The sequence below is a fragment of the Phasianus colchicus genome, chromosome 2 (genome assembly GCF_987193195.1).
Source record: "Phasianus colchicus chromosome 2, bPhaCol1.hap1.1, whole genome shotgun sequence".
Lineage (NCBI taxonomy): Eukaryota > Metazoa > Chordata > Aves > Galliformes > Phasianidae > Phasianus > Phasianus colchicus.
Window position 1 is genome coordinate 94586095 of NC_143437.1, and position 19513 is coordinate 94605607.

The window sequence follows — 19513 nt, forward strand, 5'->3', positions numbered from 1 at the left end:
AGACTTCATTTCAGTGCATCACAATAGAAGAATTTTAACCACTCTATTGGTTTTTTTTCAGTTTCATCCTTTTGCATCTTTTTATTATTTATTTTTCTAATCGATGAATCTCTGAAAAGCAAATGTAAGATTTCTTATAATGTCTTATTTTTTTCTTTGTTATCTTTCAAATCTCTTGAGGAACCACTTGCTAGTGCTCCAGACTTGGAAAACTATTTCACTGTAAGAAAGATAAAGCTGCTTTGACAGCAGTATGTTCAAGAATTTCACTGTCTTTATCTAATTTTACTATTCTACGAACCCTGTTTCACATGTTTTGAGCATTTTAATGGAGCATTTCTTTGGCTTCATGGACTCATCCACTTGTAATCTTTTTTTTTGGAAGATGAGCAGTTTCCCAGAACAACTCTTTGTCACAAGATGCTGATTGGTGACACCATAGACGTTTTTTCTGCTCACTGCTTTAGACTGAAAAGCAAGTGGTGATGAACCTATTTGTATCTTACCACCTGAGGTATATCACAGAACTGATATGTTGAAGGATCAACATGCAAGTGCAGTAGCATGTTTTCATCTCAAGTATTTTGGCTGGACTCTTCAATGATATGTCCATAGTTCATCTCCAAGCTCATTCAGTCATTCCTACATTTTCCCAGCAGGGCAACTGTGATGACGATGGGACTTCTTTAGTGTGGATCTTTGGCCACTGAACAGAATAAGAGTTCATGTTTCAACACAGGCCATTCTATGACTCTATGACTCTATGTTCAACTGAAGGCCTTATATCTCAGTTTTCACTGTTTTGGAGACTCTAATTAATTTCTCCTTTTTCATTTATCCCTTCTCCAAAGAAGCCATTAAGCTATTTAAAGATAGAAAAGAACTGGATGAAAACTTGGTGATTAGAAGACAGAAAAGAACTGCTGAAAAAAATGCAAAACCAAAACGCACCAAAAAATCCCTGACACCTAGAGGACTTTAAATGTTATATATGATTGTAACAGCTGCAGACCTGTTGACAATATAATACCATTGCAATCCCCAGGATATATCTCAGATACTGAATTTCAGACTGCAGAAGAATGGTGCTTGAAGATTCTTGAAAAGAATTATGTTTGGGACCACTGGAAGGGGAAAGAAAGCTTAAGTAGAATAGAGAGGAAATATTCTGATGGTCCAGTTCAGAAACTACAAATATGGAGTGGTAAAAATGCCCATAGTAAGCATATTCATCTGGTATGCAGCCTTTATCTCATGTTGTAAGTTTCCACAGTTTATTTTCTTTTAGTGCTAAGAGAGACTGAAACACCACAAGTCTGTGGTAAAGGCTGTTGATTTTGTATTGATATGATATTAGTAAGTAATGAACATGTGAATATTAAAGTAGCAACAGGCAGAAAAATATCAGTGATAGAACTGAAGAATATTGAAATTCCTCTTTATTTATTTATTTATTTATTATTTTTTATTTTTATTTTTCCAATAAGCAACTGACAAGAGTATTAAAAAGGCAACATTTTATATCTTTCCTCTTCTTTGATTGTAGCAATGTTTGCTTTCAGGAACAAATAAGTATAAAGCATACGTGCTTCAAATTTCTGCTGGGAATTAAAGCTTCCACACTGTTAATACTAGCATTCTCTTCTCTCTAACTCAGAAACAAAGAAACAAAGAAACAAACAAAACAAAACAAAACAAAAACCATAAAATCCACCCAAATTCTGGAGTAATAAAATAAATTGTGTACAGTATTATATTTGTTTATTATCTTCTGCTTAACTCATTACTTTCACGAGATAAACAGCTTTCAGAAGAGATAAAAAGCTCTGTATTAACACCTAACCCCTAGAAATGCCAGCTGTCTTCATCATCCTCAATACACTTGCATGAGACAGCCTACCCAACAGCAAAGTAGTGCCCTGGTCCTCACTGCTGAACGAAGGGAAAATGAAGCCTCTTTGCACTACCTACTTGCTAAGACAACCCTGAAACTGATCATAAACAGTGATTCACAGTCCTACAGAAAATGTTCAGATGCAGTCTGTGCCCCGCAAAGTGCTTGAAGCAATGTCCATTCTTCTTGTGAGCATACCTTGCTATTCTGTATGGGATCTGATCACAGCACTACCAACTGCTTATGTGAAGGTTGGTCTGAATTCCACCTTAAAACGGTCCCAAATGCTTACCAAAGGGCAGATGAAGTTTCTGGAAATGTTTGTTCACTCTTCCCACACAAACATATCCAGTGTGATTTGTATCAATCTTACTTTAACACCTTGCAGAGAGGATGAGCTCATGACAGTGGAGAGCAGTGGACATGGGACAGTGGGGTGAAATAGCCACCTGTGGAGCATTGAGTCATCAGAACTAGCTGTCTAGTTTAAGATGAGATGACTGGGAATAAAACACACAGTGAGGTTTGAACAGACATTAATACCAACACTGTAGATATTTATCATTTGTTAGATTAATCTCACCCAAGAGCAGGGCTTCAGGAAGAACCCAGAATACATGACTTAATTGAATGCAGATGTTTCCAGTATCAGGGATTTCCATTCCAGTTTTAGCAGCAGATGTAGAAACGCAGACTAGGAGAGATCTAGTAGTGTATTATCTCTGTGCATAGAAGATTGCTGTCCCATCAGTGATATTAGTCATTACAGAACAAGGACCCATAACGCTTCCAGGCAGGAGAGCTAGTGGCTGATGTTCAACTGTACTGGTGAAAGTAATAATACAAGATCACATGTGACAGAAAATTAGTACCTCGGAGTCAAGCACCAAGCTCAGTGCATCCCACTGTCTGTCAGAATACCCCATATTTGAAAACAGATTTAATATGTCATTACACAGAGCTCAGCTTTCCCTTCCGGCTCATTTGAGTTAGACAGAATAGCCAGAAGTGTGAAATGGAGTTAAAAAGGAGAAAATGACTGAAGGTTTCTACTGTTCAGGAGTGACAGAGTATGAAAAACCCAGTCAATTTGCCTGTAAAACAAGTTGCAAGAGTTGGAAAGGAACACCATAGATGTCTACAATCTGTCCTGCAGCAGTGGTTGAACAAAACCTGTCTTCTTTCACAGAAGAAGGTCTGTCAGCACTCACATCAGCAACTTCTACATTTCAGCTGAGGGGCAGTTAGGAAAGCTGAGCAGTGGTAATTCGTAACTTGTACAGAAAGCTATTTTAGCTGATGTTGACCTATTCCTTCTTTAGAGACAGCAAACAGCAGGAAAGACCAGAGAAAACAGACATGATCCTGATGGATGCTCCAGATCCTCCAGGAGTTTAGAGACATTCATAAGCGTAAAGATTTCTTGGCATAGCAAGCTTCCCCATCTCCATTTGCAGTTTTTTTGTAAGTGGAAGTTTCTTTACAGATGGGGAAGATTTTCAGTACAGAATAAACCTGTGGTAGTGCCCATTTCTGATGCTGTTTATAAATGCTTTCAGAACATTTTTTTTCTTTTAAATGGTTTGAATATAACTTGGCAATAATTGTTAACGGCATTGTAAACAGTCATTTTAGACTTTTACTTCTTCTTTTCCAGGTTTAGAAGTTGCTTCTGACTCTGGGCATGTCTGCATACAAAATGTGTACCTCACCATACAGATACAGCAGTTTCCGTGGAAAATAAAATGTCTAACACATACTTTCTCACATCTCAGATAGGCCAAGCAAACCAGACAGTCATTATAAACCAAATAATTCTTTTAACCCTCAAAACTGTCAGGTATTTGAAACTGTGCAACCTGCTTTTGTGTGGAACAGCTGCACAAGTGGCTACCTTTTGTATCTAAATGGCCAGCTGGTATAAGTAAAAATAACAATTATATAATAAATAATTACATAAAAAATATTATCCTATTCTTTCACACTATTTTGACCTCTGGTATATATAGGTCGTACACTGCAATATTTATTTTGCTTTTATTGGTAGCTGAGTCTGAGCTGGGGTTGAATGGACTGCAAAATCTTGCCAACACATAGTAAATTCAAACATAAATCACAGTTGGGGAAATGCTAAAGCAAGCTTAAGCTTGTTTTCCAGGGAAGAAGCTTTACAAGACTGAACTTGCTGGCAGTAATAATGCTCATCCTTTCTTGAATTATATTTCAATTTTTTTTCCTCCTTTTTTTTTTTTTTTTTTTTTTTTTTTTTTTTTTTTTTCAGAGAATAGTTAAGTTGCAATTTTAATGCTTTTAGTGAGCTTCTGGAAATCAGTATCAGAACGTTATTTACATCATTAAGCCAAGCTGTGTCTGGAGAATTTCAATCACATTACTTTTATGAGATTCTACAAACTGAATGCTGAAAAGTCTTCTCTGGCACTTTTCTTTAAAGCAGAGCGGGGAGCAGAGGGAAGGGGAAACCTGAGAAAAAGAGTGAGAAACTTTGCACACCAAATGCATGTTTCAGTGGTCAGTATTAATGGTTCCTCAGTGAATCTGTATGAGCATGATAGCCTTGCTGCAGATTTGATTTAGAATAGATTTGGACATAAGCTATGCTCTAATACTAAATTTTACTTCACAAAATCCACAGTTAATTTGGCCTTAATGAAAAAGAAATGTTAGTAAGTGGATGGTAAGATGTACAAGCAATTCTCCAGAGCTGTAGAGAGTGTTTTATGCCTCATGCACAGTACAAAGGAGACAAAAAATTTGTGTGTATGTATAACAGGTATGCAAATTTTGAATCTGAATGAGAAGGAACGTGTCATCAATTTCAAAAATTGAATTCAGGAGGGGAAATTGGCAGTATCATGTTGATGAATATAAAAAAGAAATGATAAAAACCACCATTAACTTATTAGTTTAACATAAGTGGTAATTCTGACACAAGCACATTAGCAGTAGACATGGCAAATCATGACAGCACAGACCGTGCCATACTCATCATCATTTGTATTTCTGTTATTTGTATGAAGAGAAAGGCTAACAAATTAGCCTGGCAGAAAAAAAAACTGTGAGAATGTCCAGGTGCTCTGTCATTCTCGAAGAGCTTTTACCCTATATTTTATTAAAGTTATATGGCTTGCTAATGGAAGCAAGGTAAAGTTGCAAACCACATTCTATTCTTAAGTAATCTTTCCAATGCCATTAAAGTCAACAGAACTGCATGGAGCAACTAAAAGCAAAAGTCGTCCTTATAGACCCCTCTAGAAGCAACCCAACTATTAGCAGAGACTTTAATCTCCTGGCAGAGGTTAAAGTTGTATTTCTTTTCCAGGTAAAGTCTGATAGGATGGATTCTAATTAGATCTTGCTGCTTCTATTTATTTATTTATTTATTCTGTTAAGCTGTTTAATTTCCAGGTAATTGATGAGTCTGTCTGACTACTGATATATTAAAAGTGGCAGCAATATCTCAGAATGGGTTATCTTTTTACTGAAGACCAATAAAATCTAATCACTGTAAGTGGGTGTTGGTAAAAATCAGAACAACAGGAATCTCAACATATCTTAACAGCAGTAATGTTTGATATTTTACGTCTCCAGTCAAAGAATGGAACAAACATTAACTAATTAACCATTGAAGCAATTCTACACCTTTGCAAATACTTTATATTTACTTTTCTACTGTCTTTTTGTAACTGAGAAAAACAAAACACAAGCATACACAAAAATAATGCATTACGCTTGGCATTCTTTTTCCTAAGATTTCCACTATTTCTAGACTAAAGGACTTCATAACATTCACCTTTGTGCCACAAGTGTTTTAAGGATGGTTTTATTTCAAGTTCCTATGAAGCACAGAAAAGGGGAGTGGATCTGGACAGAGATTTCCTAGGCAAACTTGACGCACACAAATCTGTGGGCCTGGATGAGCCCCAGGAGTGCTCAGGAAGTTGGCAGAAGTGACTGCCAAACCACTTTCTATCCTATTTGAAAGGTAATGGAGAACAGAAGAGGTGCCTGAAGACTGAAGGATAGTCAGTGTCATTTGTATCTTCAAAAAGGGCAAGAAGGAGGATCTGGGCAACTACAGGCCAGTCAGTCTTCCTTCTGTTCCTGGGAAGATAGAATAACTTATTCTGTATATCATCACAAAGCAAGTAGAAGAGAAGGTTGTCAGGAATAGTCAACATGGATACACCAAGGGGAAATCATGCTCAACTAACCTGGCAACCTTCTATGACATCATCACCAGCTGAATGGATGGGGTGCAAGTGGAGGATGTTGTGTACCTTGACTTCAGTAAGTCTTTTGACACTGTCTCCCACGATGTCCTTGTAATGAAGCTTAGGAAGTGTGGGATGGATGAGTGGACAGTAAGATGGATTGAGAACTGTCTGACTGGCAAGAGTTCAGAGAGCTGTGATGAACAGTGCAGAGTCTAGTTGGAGGCCTGGAACTAGTGGTGTTCCCCGGGATCAGTACTTGGTCCAGTGGAATAAATTGAAGAGGTTGGGGTTCTCATATGTTTTTCTCTCACACAATTTATACCATAGGGCATGCAGAAAAGGTCACAATTTGTCTCATATCTGGGTTACAAAGATAGGGGAAGGGAACAATTGCTGAAAGGCACTGGCTGCCTGCTTAGGGGATTTAACTTTTTGGCCTTATAGAGGCTTTTCATTTTTCATGCTTGACCCCATTGTAACCCCACAGATGTTATGGATGAAAAAGACTGGGTATAGAAGAGTGGCGGATGCTTTAGAGAGTTATCACGGTTTACTGCATAGGTGTGTGAGGGAAGAGAGATGTGAATTCATGTATTTATTTTTTAATAGCTGTGAGGATTGGGAGAACTAATTTACACTTTATCTGTGTGTTACTTTATAATAGGGAGATGTCAGAGTAGGACTCGGGAGATACCTAGTTAATATTTCTGTACTTTATATGGAACAGGAATTTTAGAGAAGTCTGTCAATATTTTAGAGCTCACCTCTGTGAGGAGGATTTCAGGGCTTGTTTATATCTAATTTGTCATGTTTGTGTATATTGTGGTGAGTAGCTGATTTCATGGCCATGAGGATTAAAATAGTGTTCTTATGTCTGTGCTTTGCTAGTGTTGTATGGAAAATGTGGGAAAACATCCCAGAAAAATATTTATCCATTCCTACATCTGTGTGCACTAAGTGCTCCAGGACGGCAATACTCATCTTAATTTTCTAGTCTTACTTGCTCCCATACATGGAGGCTTCAACAGTGAATACTATGGAGAAGCAGCGGCAGAGAGCATTTGTCCAAAAACACAAAGATGGTACTAAAGAAAGACTTTTAGTCTATGTGACATGCAGTACCCTAACACAGGAAGTCCCAGCACACAATGCACTTTTGGGCCACTGCACCATGACATATTACAGTGTGACAAAAATGCAGATTATGTGAGCTGGGAAAGTGTATGTGCAAAAAGACACAAAAGGGATGTGCTACTGCCACCAAAGAAAAATCTGTGTCATTATTATGCCATATTTTTATAATTCATACTTCATGTCCTTTCCATAATTTGAGATCATGAAGCTGTACAGACATGAGACACTCTGATGGGCCAGGAGATGAGGGCTTCCTTGCTGGTAAGGCGATGCAGATGTGTATCCTAAATGACTCCTGAGTAAAGATGTTGTGGATGTATGAAGCGCTTCTGATAAGTCTGTATCTGAGTGACTCACTCAGTGTCACAAAGAGGTCCTTGAGAAAACAGGAATTGCCCTAGACACAAAAATGTAACCTATGAACTAAGCTGCCCTCTTTCTCCTCTGTTTTACAATTATGACCATGCCAGTGAGTGGAGAAAACTAGTAGAGGCAGAAGCCCTCAGTGCTCAGTACCTTGTATCCCTTTTAACCATATGCAAGAATTGACTTCACTATCAGAAATACAGACCCTCCACAGACCTTGAGTGAAATCTTGTCTCTAATGAAATCAAAGGAAATTTTGCCGTCCTCTGTGGCTTTAAGTCCAGATTTCATCCTTTAAATTTCTTATTTTACCTGTCTTGGTAATATGAGTTGAGAGTAGCTGTGTAAATCCATGAAGGAAGCTTTTCCAAAATTGCTTTATTACCTCAGCCTTCTAAACAGCTGGTTTCTTTCTGAGGAAAAGCTGACAACTACACCAGACTCTGTTGAATTATGTATTGTACATCTGGGGAATAAGCTGCAATATGCAATGCAGTGAGCAAGGCTTTCCATATGCATTTCTCTAAGGATAAGACAGAAATCCATGTCCAGTAGGTGATAAACCCAGTAGTTGGTGTTCCAATTAGTTATGGCTGTGTTCAAAAATAATACTTTGTAAGAGCACATTAAAGGCAATGAAGCACAAAATTACACATGCAAGTATAACTCAAGACACTGAGCCTTGTTATCAGAAAAGGATTCTTATAAAATAGCACAGAAAGTAGTGCTGTTTCCAGGGTTATTTTGCATTCTGCCTTCTAAATTATGACCCTTGTAGACCAGGGGAGTAGATGAAAGAAAGATTTCAGTCAGGCATACCAGTGTTGTACCTCAGTGCTGTAGGACTACACAGAACCATACATTCTTTGACTATGAGAGATCTTCCTAATTTTGAGGATCTTAATCTTCTGTAGCTAGAGAAAAAGTGAATGTTGGACCCTAACACTGAGTTATATACCTGTGAATCAGTATTGGCCTATTTTTGCACTGAGGTTTTACAATACAGGTTACAGGTTAAGTGTATTCAGCATTAAAAGCCCAGGAAATTACAAAAAAAGAATGCCTTTATCAACACTCACCATGTAGGCTCACTCTACCTGAAAGACAACCCAAACTCTCTGCACCTTCCACAGCTACAGACAATGGACTCACAGTTGTTCGCGGTACAGATGATCGCTCTAGGAGCTTCAGAATCTTTCCATTTATACAAATAAATTCACAGAGCAATTCACAATTCTCTGCCATGAAACATGTGGCCTTGAACTTCCTAACTCTAATTAACATTCCATTTCCCCAAACTATTTTCCTTCACCCCTGGCATTTCTAAAAGAATTTGCTACTGCTCAGTAGTATATGTAGGTATTTAATACCTATAAAGATGCTGGGTATATTCAGCCTCTGGATATTCCCTTGAAAGATGTAGTTCAGGTTAAGCATCTGCTCTGTAGGTGGTTAATTAGCAATAAACAAGTTGTCTTCTACATGTTAACAGCAATAATATTTTAACACCTTTCCAGAATAGGAAAATCATCCTTCTTTTCAATAGAGATTAGTTGTTATTTGGAATTTATTATCATTAATTCCTTCAGATGGTTGCAGTGGTGCTCAGAGAGGCTGCAGGTTGTGGCCTGACCACAAACACAGATTTTCTCATTGACAGAGACTGCATGCATTTATTGCATAAAAAATACAATTGACTCTCCTAAGATAAAGTGGGTGATGGAATACAAGATGGAAAAATGCTCCAAGGCACAGATACTATTTGAATAAGAATACTGCAGTAAGAGGAAGAAAGCCTGACAAAAGAAGGAGTTGACATACTAAGAGCATCAGGGAGGAGACCAAGAAACTAACAGAGAATTCTGATCTGTGTCAAAGATCAGCTGATGCTGAAATATGAAGAATGCACTAACTATGACACTATCTCTAGATTTACATTTTCTACTACATTACACTTAGAGGAGAATGCCAACTAATTCAGAGAAGTTTTAGAGACAAAGGTAAGAGAGGTTATGAAAGTTGGTGGTCTCAGATGGTGCATTTGTGTTTTGCAGTAAAGAAGTGCCATGAGATGGAGGGCACTCCCTGGCTATAAAGGCCTCTGCTGCCATTCAATTGTTACCTGAATGTGGAGATAGAAGTAACAAAATATGACAAGTGAATTTACGTATCAAAATAACAAGTGTATAAGTCTGTATTTTTCTTTATTTGTCCTTAAAAAAAACTAGAAGGGCTCAGCCTAGGAGCAGTGAAACAACTTTGGAAACTGAGTAGAATATATGAGAGCAAGACGTACAGAAGAAATCCCACCTAGAAGCACTGGCACATGGACAGCAAGTAATGCTCACTGGTTTAATGGCATTTCAGCTTGGAGAAGACAATAGAGGTAAAATTCCACTAGATGGAATAGTTGAAGCAAATATTAACAAGCCATGTGTGGAAACATAAGTTTTGGGCCAATACATCCTATTATTTGCTTCACTTGGAAGAGAAGAAACACATGAAATACATCTTGCAAGTGTTTGGGAACGAGCTGAAGCAGTGCTCTTAGAAGGCCTTCCAGTGTAGGACTTGAGTAGACGAGAACATTTTTTTTTCTATGGCCCTATGGATTGAGAACCAAGGAAATTAAAAGTGATTTTAGTTAATACAGTAGTAATAGTGGTAATAGTTTTATGTTTATTATAAATATATCCATATTCAGTGACTGAATTATTTTAAAAAGTGGATTATTTAAGGTTCTGAGTTATATTTTTAAAGCTCTTCAGTTTCAAAACGAAAACACTGTTTTGAATACTTGTAAAAAGCTGAAACAAAATATCTCACTCAAATGAAAGCTCTTTCTTTTGAAAACATACAAAACATTTCAGCATTTTCAAAAATTTTGTTTCTTTTTCTTAAAAATATTCACAAAATCAGTAAGAATGTTTTGAAGATCTGATTGCCAGCTGTTGGTAGGAAACTGCTAATCAGTCTGAAACATTTTTGTGTTGTTGTTTGTTTTGTTTTCTGAATTTATTACGTTTGAAAACATTTTATCCTGCTCTCAGGCAAACCCAGATGAATGGGAGTTTTGGTGGGGCCCTGACTCTCAGGGAATTGCTTTATCTATAGACCAAGATAATATCATGATCGGTATAGGACTGTCTGGGAAAAGACAGAGAACTCCTTTCACCATGTCTCACTTCCCCCTAAAAGCCTCTTGGCTTTCACCTTTTGTTCCTAGCATTTTTGACACAACACCATTTTGGAAATTGGAAACCAAGGCTACCATGGTCAAGCAATATGTCTCTCTCCTTTGTGCACCTGGTCAATAGTCTCTTGTATCATTGAACTCAGGGCACAGATGGCTTACATAGCTGAAAGACCTACCACACTCTTGCTGCAACATGATCCACTACCAGGATTTGGTTCCTTAGGCAGAAGATATTAATTGTAGTTAGACTGGATGACTAAAATGCTCTAATGAATTTCAATTTTTTTTCCATTAAAACTCTGCTTAGAGAATACAACAATTTCAATGCCTCTGTTATAAAGACTAATGTTCATGTGTTTCGTATGATATTAAGGCTTATAGAAGGTGTTTTTGTTGCATAACAGCATTTTTTGTCAATGTGCATTTCCTAGATATCATTAGAATTTTAGAGTCAATAAAAAAAAAGTCATGAGGTTTACTGAAAAGCATTAAGCCACATTTATTCTGCTGAATTGGTGGAGAGGCACTTCCAATAACACTCTAGTCTGAACCTAACTCCCACTTTCATCACTGAAAGTCATACAAATATATTAGATGCATAAATGTCTTCCTGAACCAATTACTCTTAATGGCATACACATAGCAAAAATCAATGTCACCATTTTTAAGTGATGCATTCAGAATGTTTGAGAATTGACCTCTACTGCATTCATTCTTTTTCAAAACTTTTGCCTACTAATGTTATATTTGCTTTTGTAAATCATGACAATCTGTTATCAGTAGATAAGCAACATTCTCCTGCAGTGTATAAAAAGGTATTAAGGACCAAAGACAATTACAGTACAATCAGGCTTGGTGCATCAGCTTCGGAGTTGGTCTGAAACTGTTAATTTACTTGATGCTTGGCAGAGCTGGAGATTGCTTACAGGAAGGGTAATTGCAAGCTGAAAATAACAAGCTCTGTGGACTTGTTTTAGATACTCCTGACCATCCAACCTGTGTGTCAGAGGTTATCTCAGGGTTTTGGATGGTAGCAGCACTATCCACTCAAATTTCCAAGTTATTATCTAAATTGACATAACCTATTTTTCTTACAGATGCTTTGCTTTGTTTTTATTTTTTATTTTTTCTAACAAATAACCTGGAATCTATACAACATATATTGGTGCTTTTCAGAAAACTCATTGTCTGAAAAGTGACATGTTTTTGTTTTACCTAGTTGGCATTCGGGAACAGTTAGGAGAATATTTATAAATAAAGGGAATTTCATCACTTGTTATATTTTCCTGTCCATGTAGCATGTATAGATCTAGATCTTGGTACCCAGCATCTCTCATCAAGAAGCTGAACTGCTGGGCCAGGAATGGACAATTTCTGTGGAAAAAAGAGGACAAACAAAAGCCAACTCAGCTTCATATGAGTAGCCATATTACTGAGCTGGGCCTCCATCTCGTGCTTGATGTACTTCCATTTGTTGGTTGTCAGTAGTGTGATACATACAGACCAGCACTTTGTGAAGAAACTCTACCCTGGGAAGTAGTGATTCGGAAGAAGACACACAATTCACTGGAATTAATAACATCCAAGATCCGTGCTGCCTAAATGGACCTTTTGACTTGTATTGCAATTTTAGATGCAAAAACATCACTGGTGCTAAAGCAGATAAAGCTTTTTATCTGCTCAGTAGATATACCCAGGAAAAGGACATGTTGGAACAACTTAGGCCTGGCTGTCTCTCTGAGGGTGCCCAAAATCACTTGCCTCCATTGAATCTAAGTAAGAATCTAAGAAGTGGGGGGTACTGACCCATGGAGAACGGGCTCTCATGGCTACATCTGTACTAATTCATCAGAGATGTTTGGAACAATCTGTTACTGAATGTGGCTGGATAGCACAGTCTGGAGGCATGCTGCAGTAAGCCCTCTTACTTCCCAAAGCAGGGTAGCTTCTTCTAGAATATTAACCACAAATGTTTCTTCCACGGAGGCCCATAGAGCTATCACACAAGTTCTTCCTGGGAGCCATTTGGAAGAATGCAATTTAACCTTGGAGGAAGATACCTTTAGGAACACTCTAGCAATTGAATTCTATAAATAATTATGTCCCAGAATTCCAAACTTTCCAGCCTAGACGTAGCCTGTGTCTCCAAAAGCCAAATGCAGCTGAGTCAAACTGGATGCTACGCAGAAGGCCCATCTCTGGCGTGGATCTAGATGCTGCTTAGACATCTGCAGTATTCTTTAAACCTAAGTGGACATTTAATACATCTCAAAAAATTCCAAGAGAAATTTACGTTCATCAGATTTCAAAGAAAAACTTGACTATCCAGTTATGCTGGTTAACACTTAAATGGGACACTGGGAGCAATATAAAACCTGATATTTCAGGTTTTAAAAATATTCTTAAATTTTAAGGATTAGCATGAGATCTTCCTGGCAGGGAGATAGGGACAGATTATCCCCATCTGCATGCTGTGGAATTTCCTACATGTTTTTCCAAAGCATCTGTTGCTGGCTGCCATCTGAAATAGGTTGGGCCGAGTAAACTAGGGTTTTCTGCCCCCATCCTCCCAAATGGCATTTTCTGTGCTTCCAAATGGAGATGAATTTGACTGGGGGTTTTTGTTGATTATTTTCTCTGCACTGTTCAGCACCTAGTCTGAGATTTATGTTTTCTGGAGCTTATTTTGGTTGTCTTTTTCCCTAGTTTTATTAAAGTGTTATCTCATCACTACAATATGAGTTGCAACCAATAAATTTTCAGCCATTCGTACTTACTTTACCAGAAAAAAAAAAATTTCTGTGTTTCAGTCTCAGTGCCTAGAGTATTTGCTTTTTTCTATTGTTCCCTCTCACTTCCTCAACCAAATAATGAGGTTCTGTAAAAGTAAGAGCTGTAATGGGGAGTACTTCAGAGCAGCAGTACTTCAGTAGCTTCCACTGCTCTAAGGAAACACATGCCTGGATAATTTGCAGCAGAAACCAGCTTTCTTTCTCGTAAACAATCCCATAATCTCCCAGCAGTTTACTGATAGATATGAGGATTCACATCTCCAACAGATAAATATTCAAAAGACTCTTTGGATTCCCAGATCACTGCCATGATTTCCTGGTTATATTGCAAAGAAGTAATTAAACAATCCGCTATGTGACTAAGACTTTTACCCAAGTATTTGCAGTAGTTGTTTTGGGTTTAGTGTATGCGTGTATTCTCATCTTACATGCGTATATTAGAATACGTAGACCAGCAGAGGGTTAAAGAGAGAATTGTTGCAGGAGCTTTAAGTTCAGAACATTTAATTAACTAGAGCTTCAGAGAAAGCTAAAGAAAAAAAATGCTGCAGGCTTGACAGCAGTACTGGAAATCCCAGTCACCTCCAAGCCTGTGTATTCAACTACAACTCCAGCAGCTAGTAACAACTTATTTTCAACAGATGATTTCTAATTAAGCGCTTTGAAACATATTTCAATTCTGGGAAAAAGTGAACGTGGAACTAAAATTCCATCATGCACATCCTTGTTCTTTAATAATGGTAATGTAGCAGTTTTGTCTGGTATTTCTACTTTTTGGATTATTCTAACACATCCACATACATGCTCCTTTAAGTTGATGAAACAGAAAAAAAAGAAAGAAGATAAAGCTCTTTTTACATAATTTTACCCAATTTTTAGGAAGATTTCAGATTCGTGATGAAGACACAAGGCTTCTGTAATGGATATAGGTTCCACACTGGAGTGTAATACCCTTTTTACGGTATTACCCTCGACTTCCGCAGTCTCAGTTTCTCAGATGCTCTAATCATATCCCAGAGTGCCAAATACAATTTCCAGCACTTGCCAGTTTTCCAGATTTACAACAAAAGAGCAGCAGCCCACTGACCTGTTATCTAAAGGAGAAATTATAAAATGTGCCAGCTGGTGTCAGAAGGCGTACATCTACAAGAGTAAGAACCTAGGGGACATCTTGAATGAAAATAAGCATCTGAGCAGTTGAGAGTTTCACACATCAGAGCTCGTTCACAAAGGACCATCTTAAAATTAATCATCCGGTTTATAGGACATTTGTGACCAGCGAAAGCTGAATGAATAAGATACAAGTGCATGACACCTAGAAAGTGTAGGACCTACAGACAGTACAAAGTAGCACTGTTAGTTTACATGAAACCAGCAAGCAGGTAAGTTAATAATTCACTACTAATTAATTTTCCAGCTGATTTGTAGGGCTTCATCTTGAATCTGATTCACTTTTTTATGTTTTTCATTTACTGTTACTGTTGCATCTAAAGATATAACTAATAAGTAGGCTATGAAATATGAATATGAATAAGGCTATGAAAAGGGAACAGATTAATTAATACTACAGGTAGGATGGATCTCAATGATATTAGGTACTTAAAAGTCAGTTGTCCAAGTCTTGGGTAGATCCCAAGGGTAGGAGGAATGTAATCCTCTCCTGGCACTTCCTTCTTTCCATCCACAACAGAAAGAAACTTTGTGAACCTAAACTGCATAATTCACTTTTAGGCATGTAAGACTAATTGAGGAAAATCTCACATTACATGATTGAGCTTATGGAGTAAAATTAGCATAGACAGAGGGGGACTGTTGTAAAAGTGGGAAGAAAATAGTTTCATATAGATGTGCTACATAAAATGCTTGAAAAATGACTTCTGTTAGGCTCTTACCTTACATTTCCAATGGATGGCAAGCCTCATTGCTATGACTGGGAGCTAAAAGCATTCAGGATATAAAGCAGTAACTTTGTCTTAGCAAAGACAGTAGGAGCATGATGAAAAAAAGGAATACATGACCCTCAGAAGCTTCACCCTTGGATCCTGAAAGTGAAAACTGCTTCATGAACTGAAAGAACATTGTATATCCAATGGTATCCAATGGATTTCAAGGGCCTTTAAAACCTTGGCACTACCAGCATCTCCCTGAAATATAGTTAGGTATCTGACAAGCTGAAATTTTATTATTTTTGCACTTTTTTTTTTTTTTTCTTAGTGCTCACTTTTTCTGAAATGTTTCTGTTCCAAATATGTTGCTTTAAGGAGATTGTTTCATCTCTGACTATAATTGCTATTGCTCCCAGCATGAAGAGACATCTAGATGATGGATATGCCAGAGCTGCTAGGGTAATTGCTGTCGGAGTACATAGGATTTCAAACTCCAGCTCTGGCCTGAAAATGGGAGAACCACGTGCAGCTGAAATGATGATCAGATCTCAGAATAGGTTACGATGAATGAGAACAAAATGGCTATCAAGTGATAAAACCCTCCAGCCCCACTTGGAACCTTGGTAGTTTGAATATGAAAAGAGATTACAGATTCTGGAGCTGTAAAGGGCTTTTTGCTCACTTTGGTAGGATTAGTCATTTTGTGAAATCTTCAGTAAGTTTAAAGATGATCAGAAGCATTGATTGCCACAGAATTGGGTTTAGATATCTTAAGTGTGCAGCAAAAAACTGCTGTTTTGAGATCTGAGGCTGCCAAAGGGCTGGCTGATAGTCACTATCTAGAAGGACTTTTCCAGTTGCATTTTCTCTTCTATATGAAACTTTTCCTTGTCCCTCTCTCACCATATTCCCTTTGGTGTCCCCACTTGAGCACAGGGGTTGGGGTATGTGACCTCCAAGTTCCCTTCCAACCTCTACGATTTTGTGCTTCTGTGATTTTTCTCTTCTCACCCATCATGATGAAACCAGCAACACAAAGCATGTGCAAACACTGCTTTTTCTCTATACGCCTTTTTTTTTTCTTTCTTTTTTTTTTTTTTTTTCCTGTTCCTTTGAAATACTTTCCAAGGCTTTCACTTTAATGATAGCTCCAAACCGTTTCCTGTACTTTGCTTAATCTTTCAGTGCAGATCTGCTCACAGCAGACGGCTCCTCTTATTTGCATGCCAGCACAATGTTAAGCCCTTTCAGCCTGATTTGAGTGATTGACAATTTTAGTTCCTTTTAGCAGTCTGGAACAACTGATTTACCACCGTGGGTGTAACTGCTTTCTTTCTGACATTGCTAATTTACCAAAAGGATTGTATTCTTGTACATTTACTGAGATTAACAGAAATTGGAAGTAAAAATTATGTAAGTCAGTTGCAAACTTATTCTGAATATTTTCACTTAAGCAGTTTTTCATTGCAAAACTAGGCCTTATGTGCTATCAGCAGCTAAGGTATGATTGATAGAGATGTGCATTGCACTTTTATTTCTAATTAAATAAATAAAAAGCAGACATGTAACTAATATTTATGGAAAAATCAGTAATGAAGCTTTGCTCAGTCTTCTTCATTCTATTCAACCACAAACAAAACTGAATTCAAACCAAAATATTTGCAGTCAGTCCAGGTTTCATTTCAAATTTGGGATTTAACTGAAATTATATTGAAGAAAAAACAGGAGAAATGCAGAGGTAGTTAATTACTTTCATATGCTTTGTTTTGTTTCCTTTGGTTTTTATCAGGAGCAAGGAAGCTATGGCAATGAATACTGTGATATTTTGAATTGTGTAAACAAACACTACGTAAAGGACCTTGTAGGTTTTCAGTGCCGCTCGCTATGGCCTTCCTATGTCAAACCCAAGCTCTGCATTCCTAAAGAAGTGCAAGATGGCATCTTTACTTTGTAGAATGCCTGATCTGAAACTAGCAACCACTCTGTGGGGTCGAGCTAAAAGCTTCATTGAAAATTCCTGCTCATCAAAATCCAAACTGTTTCCATAGCGGTCTGAGTTAAAGGTCTTTCAGCTATAATGAAAAATTGTGTTCTTTCTTCAACATTTATTCAAGTTCTGCTCATTTGACAGCGATGTTCCCTCTTTCTTTTCTTTCTCTTTTACAATTTCAAAGTGTAATTCACCTAGAGAATAGAAATATTAATTTTGACATGTAATTGAAGTCAGTTATATAAAAGGTTTGTTCTCTTCCTAAATGCTATATGCTGAAGAAATTACCCTGAAAAAGTTTTGATTGGTACAACTTTAAATTCCTTACTAATATGTTGTGAAAATATTCTCTTTTTTTTCTCTCTTTTTTTTTCTCTCTCTCTCTCTTTTTTTTTTTTTTTTTTTTAAGCCTAATTTGGATTTAAATTTTATTTTCAAATCATGTATTTTTCATTTCCAGCGAGGTCTCATTTGTAGCTTACTGTGAACGACAAGAAGAATATGTAGAAGAAGGAATACCAGACAATGTCAGTATAGGGCCTTCTGCAAGGAGAGTAGGAAAAAAATTACTCTTTATTTGCAAATAGAGAAAAACATTTAATAGTGATCTGACCAAAGTGACCACCTAACTTCCATTTGTGAATTGTACCGTTTGTAGGACCAAATAAAAGCATTAGGTAAGACTTAAGGAAAGTTTTAAGTAAGGATGTTAAGGTATGGTAAACCTACAGAAATGCTGTGGAACACCATAGGCAGAAATTGCCACACTTCTGCTAACACTGCCATGCTTATGGCCTATTGATGCCGGCTGGGTCCAACAATGTTCATGACACTCAAGAAGCTCTTCTGGCCCACATCTAGGAAATCTGGAAAAGTGATGTCAGCCTAAGGGCACATACCAAATGGGGGCAAGCATGTTTAAGCCTTGCCACGGATGGGTGATGCACAAGGGGAAATGCCAGGGACACACATGATTTAAGGAGCCAGAAGAAAAGGGTGCAGGACAACAGACTCACTAGAAAATGACTTCCAACAGCTCCACTAAAACAAAACCCTACAGCCTGATTGTGGAGGTGACTGCAAGGACTCTGCTAGCAGTCCATGCTGGGAGTATCCATTGCCATGTGGTCCTTGTTATTGTCACCCAAACTCACTAGATAACACTGACATTTAGCTTTACTCTCAGCTGCCGCTGACATACCAAATAGGACATGGACCCACCTCCTCTGAGGAGCTGCTCTTTCTAGTCCTAATCTCTGGTACTAAGGACAGTCTTCCCAGTGCTGGCTGGGGGCAGCCCACTGCTAAGTGAGCAGCATTTCCAGAGTAATGGATAAAAGCAGTTGCATCTCAGTATAGGGTCAGATAAAAGGCACACAGCAGAATGTTTTGAAATGGACATCTGGCATGCAGTAAATGCATTTAGGAAGCAATAAACAGCTCATTTTGAATGACTTCTGCAATTGGTTTCAACACAAGCAGTTGGTGGAAAAACAAGCTTTTAGAAAGGTCATTTAGTGCCATATATAACCCATCTCTTCGATTTAAACTGCTTAGCAGTGCACAGAGCAAATCCCAGCCCGTTTCTGGTCTGATAATTAATAGTCTTCTACTCTAGCTAGAGCAGTACGAAGAAAGTGAGTGTTGTCCTTTTTATCCAGACTTAATAACTCACCATTTGAGTTGTCAGAGTCTTTTTGAAAGAAGATGATCATTGAAATCCAAGCACAATTCATATGAAATCTTGTATCTTCATGATGAACACAGAATTTACATTCCCTTAGTCAGTAACAGACTACCTCTAGTCATTTCAAACGGAGAATAGGACTTAACACTGGAATTTTCTTGTCAATATTCTGTTCTAAGGGTGTAAATAAAATACAAATATTAAGTACTTAATTTTCTAACACTTAAATATATATATTTGGTTCTTCCCTTCATCTATCATTTGATGTGCTAGACTAGCAGCACGAGAATTACTAATGTAAGTTTCTAGTGATAAATGAATGAATTAGAATTC

General features: G+C 37.6%; 1 long non-coding RNA gene across 1 annotated transcript; it reads left to right on the top strand.

Annotated features, from left to right (window-relative positions):
• Nucleotides 1–5614: 5614 nt before the first annotated feature.
• On the top strand, nucleotides 5615–10284 carry LOC116240672 (uncharacterized). Its single transcript, XR_004169363.2, has 3 exons — nucleotides 5615–6202; nucleotides 9290–9629; nucleotides 9858–10284. It is a non-coding gene; the product is annotated as an uncharacterized LOC116240672 (long non-coding RNA).
• Nucleotides 10285–19513: the final 9229 nt, after the last annotated feature.